We start from the raw sequence: 8,423 nt of genomic DNA, 5'->3' as shown, positions 1-8,423 counted from the left end.
CGTCTCGTCATGCTGATCAAGAATATATATACTTTGTGGGGTCTGCCACGCCTCCTTCTGCCTGTTACATTTTTCAGCTCCCGCAAACCTAATATACTCTTGTACATTTCATGTACAGAGTATAAACAGATTTTCCTGACTGACTAACTGACTGACTGACTGATTGGTGATCAACGCACAGCCCAAACGGTAAAGGCTAGGAAGCTGAAATTTGGACTCAAGTATCCTTTCATAGTCTAGGTGCCCACTAAGAAGGGATTTTGGAAAATTCGAGCTCCAAAGGGGGAAAACAGGCTCCAACGTTTGTATGAAAAATCTACAGTTTTCATCTGATTAACTTCAAATTTAGTTTGTATACTCTCAGAATAATTCCAAGAAAAACTGTGTACTTGGTTTTTTGATATTTTTTTTTTGAGTCTAAAATATGGTAGTTTTCCTGTAAAAAAAATGTTGAGGCAGAAAAGCAAACGGCGTCAACAGGCTACAGCCCACACGGTAAAAGCTAGGATGCTGAAATTTGGGCTCAAGTATCCTATCATGTTGTAGATGCGCACTAAGAAGGGATTTTGGAAAATTCGAACTCCAAAGGGGGGAAAACGATCTCCAAAGTTTGTTTGAAAAATCCGCATTTTATAGCCGATCGACATAAAACTTGGTTTCTGAAATCAATAAAAGAATACAAAGAAAACACCATACTCGGTTTTTTACATTTTTTGTTGGAGCTTGAATTATTGGGGTTTTCTTGAGGCACAAAAGGAAACCGCGTCAACAGCCCCACAGCCCAAACGGTAAGAGCATTAAGAAGGGATTTTGGAAAATTCTAGCGCCAAAGTTTGTTTGAAAAATCCGCATTTTTCAACCGATCGACCTAAAACTTAGTTTCTAAATTCAATTAAAGAATACAAACAAAACTGCATACTCGGATTTTCGAAATTTGTGTTGGAGCTTGAATTATTGGGGTTCTAATATTTATTCGCTATTTCAAATGAAAAGTTTGTGTTATAAATTTAGTCCGATCGATTTAAAATTTGGGGTAATGTAATTTACGTAACTAAATCTACAACTTTGCATTCAAGGATTTTCAAAATATACATTTTATAAAAGCAGGCAGAACAAACAATACAAAATATCAAACAGTTGGGGAAAACTAAGTATACATACACACACACACACACATGCAAGCAGCTGTTCGTGTAGTTGCGTGCAAACGATTGAAATAGCCAAAGCAAAATGTGAGACACTAATGTGTGAATGTCCATATACATGTGCACATCTATGTATGTACATATGTATCTACATAGGTATGCATGTACATTCGTCTTGCACTGACAGAGCAAGAAATATTAATTAATTGAAAATTATATAACATTTTCAAAAGTAATTTTTTCTTTGTTTAGCGCATTTGGCCTTAGTGTTTTCATTAATAACTTTATGCAGCAACAACAAATATCAAATAGTTGGTGACATCACATACACACACTCACACACACAACAAGCAACAGTTCGTGTCTATGTGTGCGGTTCTCTACGTACGGTTGAAAAAGTAAAGAGAAACATACATATGTATGTATGTATGTATGCCTGTGTATGAATATAGCATGTATGTACATTCGTATTAATGTATACATTGGGCAATCGAACACAGTTATTTGATGGTAAAAAAAAAATAATGCTCTAAAAACAACAACAACTGCAAGTCATTGGCTCGCTTTTCTTCTTTCGTTTTGACCATTTAATGTTAATTGCAAAGGCAAAACGCCAAAAGTTTACAGTTACCGTCGCTAGGCAACGACTGCGTAAGCGATAGTAAAGCAGAAACCGAATAACGGAGCTACGCATATTCTGCTTCGCATTGCGGGCAGATGTATGTATGTATATGATTTGTTCTTATTGATCTCAATAAATAATTAGATTTTATTATTTAAATATTCTGCTTATTATTCTGCTATCAAAAGTTTTATTCTAGCAAATTGAGATGAGAATTGTCAGTACTTTTTGATCATGGCTCATCGCTGCACGGCATTGACACGAGTGTCGTGTTTCATATTCCGAGTTTGTGCGTGACCGTATTGACTCAATATGGCACGAAAAGACTCAAATGTGAATTTAAAATTAGGATATACCCTTATAATTATTCCCCTTTTTTGCACATAGTCTATCTTAAAACGTTGCGGTATCTCTATATATAAAACGGTAAAAGATGAAATTTGGACTCAAGTATCCTTTCATGGTGTAGGTGCCCACTAAGAAGGGATTTTGGAAAATTGAAGCTCCAAAGGGGTGAAAACGAGCTGCAAAGTTTGTTTGAAAATTCTGCATTTCTGCACCGATCAAATTTGATTAAATTTAATTTTGATAATCTATAAAAGAATACAAACAAAACTGCATACTCAGATTTTCGAAATTTGTGTTGGAACTTGAATTATTGGGGTTTTAATATTTATTCACTATTTCAAATGAAAAGTTTGTGTTATAAATTTAGTCCGATCGATTTAAAATTTGGGTAATGTAATTTACGTAACTAAATCTACAACTTTGCATTCAAGGATTTTCAAAATATGCATTTTACAATGCAGGCAGAACAAACAATACAAAATATCAAACAGTTGGGGAAAACTAAGTATACATACACACACATACACATGCAAGCAGCTGTTCGTGTAGTTGCGTGCAAAAGATTGAAATAGCCAAAGCAAAATGTGAGACAATAATGTGTGAATGTACACAATTAATTAAAATTTATTTAACATTTTTAAAAGTATTTTTTCTTTGTTTAGTACATTTGGCATTAGAGTTTTCATTAGTAACTTTATGCAGCAATAACAAATACAAAGAACGCAAATATCAAATAGTTGGAGACATCATGTACAGATTTACATATGAATGTTTGTATATGATTTGTTCTAATTGATCTTAATAATTTATAAGATGTTATTATTTAAATTTTCTGTTAATTGCATTGAAAATTCGATGGAATTATTGATTGTATCGACGGGTTCAACTATCGATAGTTTTGATGCTCTAACACATAGAGCATCCGACACATTTCCATCTCTAGCATCTCAGCTGATCGGATATTTACAGCGACTTACCGTTTTAGTGTTAGCTAACAACGCTACAAATATACTCTGAACAAATCTAAGAGTAATTTATCGTTAAGCCTATTTTGTGAGTTTATTCATGCGATTTACAAAAGCAGAAACACACCTTTTACATTCACAACAATCATATTTGGAATTGAAGACACAATTTAGTGTTGAATTAAAAAATTTAATACATCTATATATATAAAACAGATTTTCCTGACTGACTAACTGACTGACTGACTGATTGGTGATCAACGCACAGCCCAAACGGTAAAGGCTAGGAAGCTGAAATTTGGACTCAAGTATCCTTTCATAGTCTAGGTGCCCACTAAGAAGGGATTTTGGAAAATTCGAGCTCCAAAGGGGGAAAACAGGCTTCAACGTTTGTATGAAAAATCTACAGTTTTTCATCTGATTAACTTCAAATTTAGTTTGTATACTCTCAGAATAATTCCAAGAAAACTGTGTACTTGGTTTTTGATATTTTTTGGAGTCTAAAATATGGGAGTTTTCCTGTAAAAAAATGTTGAGGCAGAAAAGTAAACGGCCGTCAACAGGCTACAGCCCACACGGTAAACGCTAGGATGCTGAAATTTGGGCTCAAGTATCCTATCATGTTGTAGATGCGCACTAAGAAGGGATTTTGGAAAATTCGAACTCCAAAGGGGGGAAAACGATCTCCAAAGTTTGTTTTGAAAAAATCCGCATTTTATAGCCAATCGACATAAAACTTGGTTTCTGAAATCAATAAAAGAATACAAAGAAAACACCATACTCGGTTTTTTAAATTTTTTGTTGGAGCTTGAATATTGGGGTTTTCTTGGGGCACAAAAGGAAACCGCGTCAACAGCCCACAGCCCAACGGTAAGAGCATTAAGAAGGGATTTTGGAAAATTCTAGCGCCAAAGTTTGTTTGAAAAATCCGCATTTTCAACCGATCGACCTAAAACTTAGTTTCTAAATTCAATTAAAGAATACAAACAAAACTGCATACTCGGATTTTCGAAATTTGTGTTGGAGCTTGAATTATTGGGGTTCTAATATTTATTCACTATTTCAAATGAAAAGTTTGTGTTATAAATTTAGTCCGATCGATTTAAAATTTGGGTAATGTAATTTACGTAACTAAATCTACAACTTTGCATTCAAGGATTTTCAAAATATACATTTTATAAAAGCAGGCAGAACAAACAATACAAAATATCAAACAGTTGGGGGAAAACTAAGTATACATACACACACACACACACACACACATGCAAGCAGCTGTTCGTGTAGTTGCGTGCAAACGATTGAAATAGCCAAAGCAAAATGTGAGACACTAATGTGTGAATGTCCATATACATGTGCACATCTATGTATGTACATATGTATCTACATAGGTATGCATGTACATTCGTCTTGCACTGACCAGAGCAAGAAATATTATTAATTGAAAATTATATAACATTTTCAAAAGTAATTTTTTCTTTGTTTAGCGCATTTGGCCTTAGTGTTTTCATTAAAACCTTTATGCAGCAACAACAAATATCAAATAGTTGGTGACATCACATACACACACTCACACACACAACAAGCAACAGTTCGTGTCTATGTGTGCGGTTCTCTACGTACGGTTTGAAAAAGTAAAGAGAAACATACATATGTATGTATGTATGTATGCCTGTGTATGAATATAGCATGTATGTACATTTCGTATTAATGTATACATTGGGCAATCGACACAGTTATTTGATGGTAAAAAAAATAATGCTCTAAAAACAACAACAACTGCAAGTCATTGGCTCGCTTTTCTTCTTTCGTTTTGACCATTTAATGTTAATTGCAAAGGCAAACGCCAAAAGTTACAGTTACCGTCGCTAGGCAACGACTGCGTAAGCGATAGTAAAGCAGAAACCGAATAACGGAGCTACGCATATTCTGCTTCGCATTGCGGGCAGATGTATGTATGTATATGATTTGTTCTTATTGATCTCAATAAATAATTAGATTTTATTATTTAAATATTCTGCTTATTATTCTGCTATCGAAAGTTTTATTCTAGCAAATTGAGATGAGAATTGTCAGTACTTTTTGATCATGGCTCATCGCTGCACGGCATTGACACGAGTGCCGTGTTTCATATTCCGAGTTTGTGCGTGACCGTATTGACTCAATATGGCACGAAAAGACTCAAATGTGAATTTAAAATTAGGATATACCCTTATAATTATTCCCCTTTTTTGCACATAGTCTATCTTAAAACGTTGCGGTATCACTATATATAAAACAGTTTGTCCTGACTAAAAGATGAAATTTGGACTCAAGTATCCTTTTCATGGTGTAGGTGCCCACTAAGAAGGGATTTTGGAAAATTGAAGCTCCAAAGGGGTGAAAACGAGCTGCAAAGTTTGTTTGAAAATTCTGCATTTCTGCACCGATCAAATTTGATTAAATTTGATTTTGATAATCTATAAAAGAATACAAACAAACTGCATACTCGGATTTTCGAAATTTGTGTTGGAACTTGAATTATTGGGGTTTTAATATTTATTCACTATTTCAAATGAAAAGTTTGTGTTATAAATTTAGTCCGATCGATTTAAAATTTGGGGTAATGTAATTTACGTAACTAAATCTACAACTTTGCATTCAAGGATTTTCAAAATATGCATTTTACAAATGCAGGCAGAACAAACAATACAAAATATCAAACAGTTGGGGGAAAACTAAGTATACAATACACACACATACACATGCAAGCAGCTGTTCGTGTAGTTGCGTGCAAAAGATTGAAATAGCCAAAGCAAAATGTGAGACAATAATGTGTGAATGTACACAATTAATTAAAATTTATTTAACATTTTTAAAAGTATTTTTTTTCCATGTTTAGTACATTTGGCATTAGAGTTTTCATTAGTAACTTTATGCAGCAATAAACAAATTACAAAGAACGCAAATATCAAATAGTTGGAGACATCATGTACAGATTTACATATGTATGTTTGTATATGATTTGTTCTAATTGATCTTAATAATTTATAAGATGTTATTATTTAAATTTTCTGTTAATTGCATTGAAATTCGATGGAATTATTGATTGTATCGACGGGTTCAACTATCGATAGTTTTGATGCTCTAACACATAGAGCATCCGACACATTTCCATCTCTAGCATCTCAGCTGATCGGATATTTACAGCGACTTACCGTTTTAGTGTTAGCTAACAACGCTACAAATATACTCTGAACAAATCTAAGAGTAATTTATCGTTAAGCCTATTTTGTGAGTTTATTCATGCGATTTACAAAAGCAGAAACACACCTTTTACATTCACAACAATCATATTTGGAATTGAAGACACCAATTTAGTGTTGAATTAAAAAATTTAATACATCTATATATATAAAACAGATTTTCCTGGACTGACTAACTGACTGACTGACTGATTGGTGATCAACCGCACAGCCCAAACGGTAAAGGCTAGGAAGCTGAAATTTGGACTCAAGTATCCTTTCATAGTCTAGGTGCCCACTAAGAAGGGATTTTGGAAAATTCGAGCTCCAAAGGGGGAAAACAGGCTCCAACGTTTGTATGATAGTTTGTATACTCTCAGAATAATTCCAAGAAAAACTGTGTACTTGGTTTTTTGATATTTTTTTTGGAGTCTAAAATATGGGAGTTTTCCTGTAAAAAAAATGTTGAGGCAGAAAAGCAAACGGCGTCAACAGGCTACAGCCCACACGGTAAAAGCTAGGATGCTGAAAATGTGAGACACTAATGTGTGAATGTCCATATACATGTGCACATCTATGTATGTACATATGTATCTACATAGGTATGCATGTACATTCGTCTTGCACTGACAGAGCAAGAAATATATATTAATTGAAAATTATATAACATTTTCAAAGTAATTTTTTCTTTGTTTAGCGCATTTGGCCTTAGTGTTTTCATTAATAACTTTATGCAGCAACAACAAATATGAAATAGTTGGTGACATCACATACACACACTCACACACACAACAAGCAACAGTTCGTGTCTATGTGTGCGGTTCTCTACGTACGGTTGAAAAAGTAAAGAGAAACATACATATGTATGTATGTATGTATGCCTGTGTATGAATATAGCATGATGTAAATTCGTATTAATTATACATTGGGCAATCGAACACAGTTAGTTGATTTGATAAAAAAAAAATAATGCTCTAAAAACAACAACAACTGCAAGTCATTGGCTCGCTTTTCTTCTTTCGTTTTGACCATTTAATGTTAATTGCAAAGGCAAAACGCCAAAAGTTTACAGTTACCGTCGCTAGGCAACGACTGCGTAAGCGATAGTAAAGCAGAAACCGAATAACGGAGCTACGCATATTCTGCTTCGCATTGCGGCAGATGTATGTATGTATATGATTTGTTCTTATTGATCTCAATAAATAATTAGATTTTATTATTTAAATATTCTGCTTATTATTCTGCTATCAAAAGTTTTATTCTAGCAAATTGAGATGAGAATTGTCAGTACTTTTTGATCATGGCTCATCGCTGCACGGCATTGACACGAGTGTCGTGTTTCATATTCCGAGTTTGTGCGTGACCGTATTGACTCAATATGGCACGAAAAGACTCAAATGTGAATTTAAAATTAGGATATACCCTTATAATTATCCCCTTTTTGGCACATAGTCTATCTTAAAACGTTTGCGGTATCTCTATATATAAAACAGTTTGTCTGACTAATTGGTGATTAACGCACAGCCCAAACGGTAAAGATGAAATTTGGACTCAAGTATCCTTCATGGTTGTAGGTGCCCACTAAGAAGGGATTTTGGAAAATTGAAGCTCCAAAGGGGTGAAAAGAGCTGCAAAGTTTGTTTTGAAAATTCTGCATTTCTGCACCGATCAAATTTGATTAAATTTGATTTTGATAATCTATAAAAGAATACAAACAAAACTGCATACTCGGATTTTCGAAAATTTGTGTTGGAACTTGAATTATTGGGGTTTTAATATTTATTCACTATTTCAAATGAAAAGTTTGTGTTATAAATTTAGTCCGATCGATTTAAAATTGGGTAATGTAATTTACGTAACTAAATCTACAACTTTGCATTCAAGGATTTTCAAAATATGCATTTTACAAATGCAGGCAGAACAAACAATACAAAATATCAAACAGTTGGGGAAACTAAGTATACATACAAACACTACACATGCAAGCAGCTGTTCGTGTAGTTGCGTGCAAAAGATTGAAATAGCCAAAGCAAAATGTGAGACAATAATGTGTGAATGTACACAATTAATTAAAATTTATTTAACATTTTTAAAAGTTTTTTTTTTCCATGTTTAGTACATT

This window comes from Scaptodrosophila lebanonensis, unplaced genomic scaffold (genome assembly GCF_003285725.1).
Source record: "Scaptodrosophila lebanonensis strain 11010-0011.00,11010-0021.00 unplaced genomic scaffold, SlebRS2 tig00000357-arrow-arrow-pilon, whole genome shotgun sequence".
Taxonomy (NCBI): Eukaryota; Metazoa; Arthropoda; class Insecta; order Diptera; family Drosophilidae; genus Scaptodrosophila; species Scaptodrosophila lebanonensis.
This window is presented reverse-complemented; position numbering follows the sequence as displayed.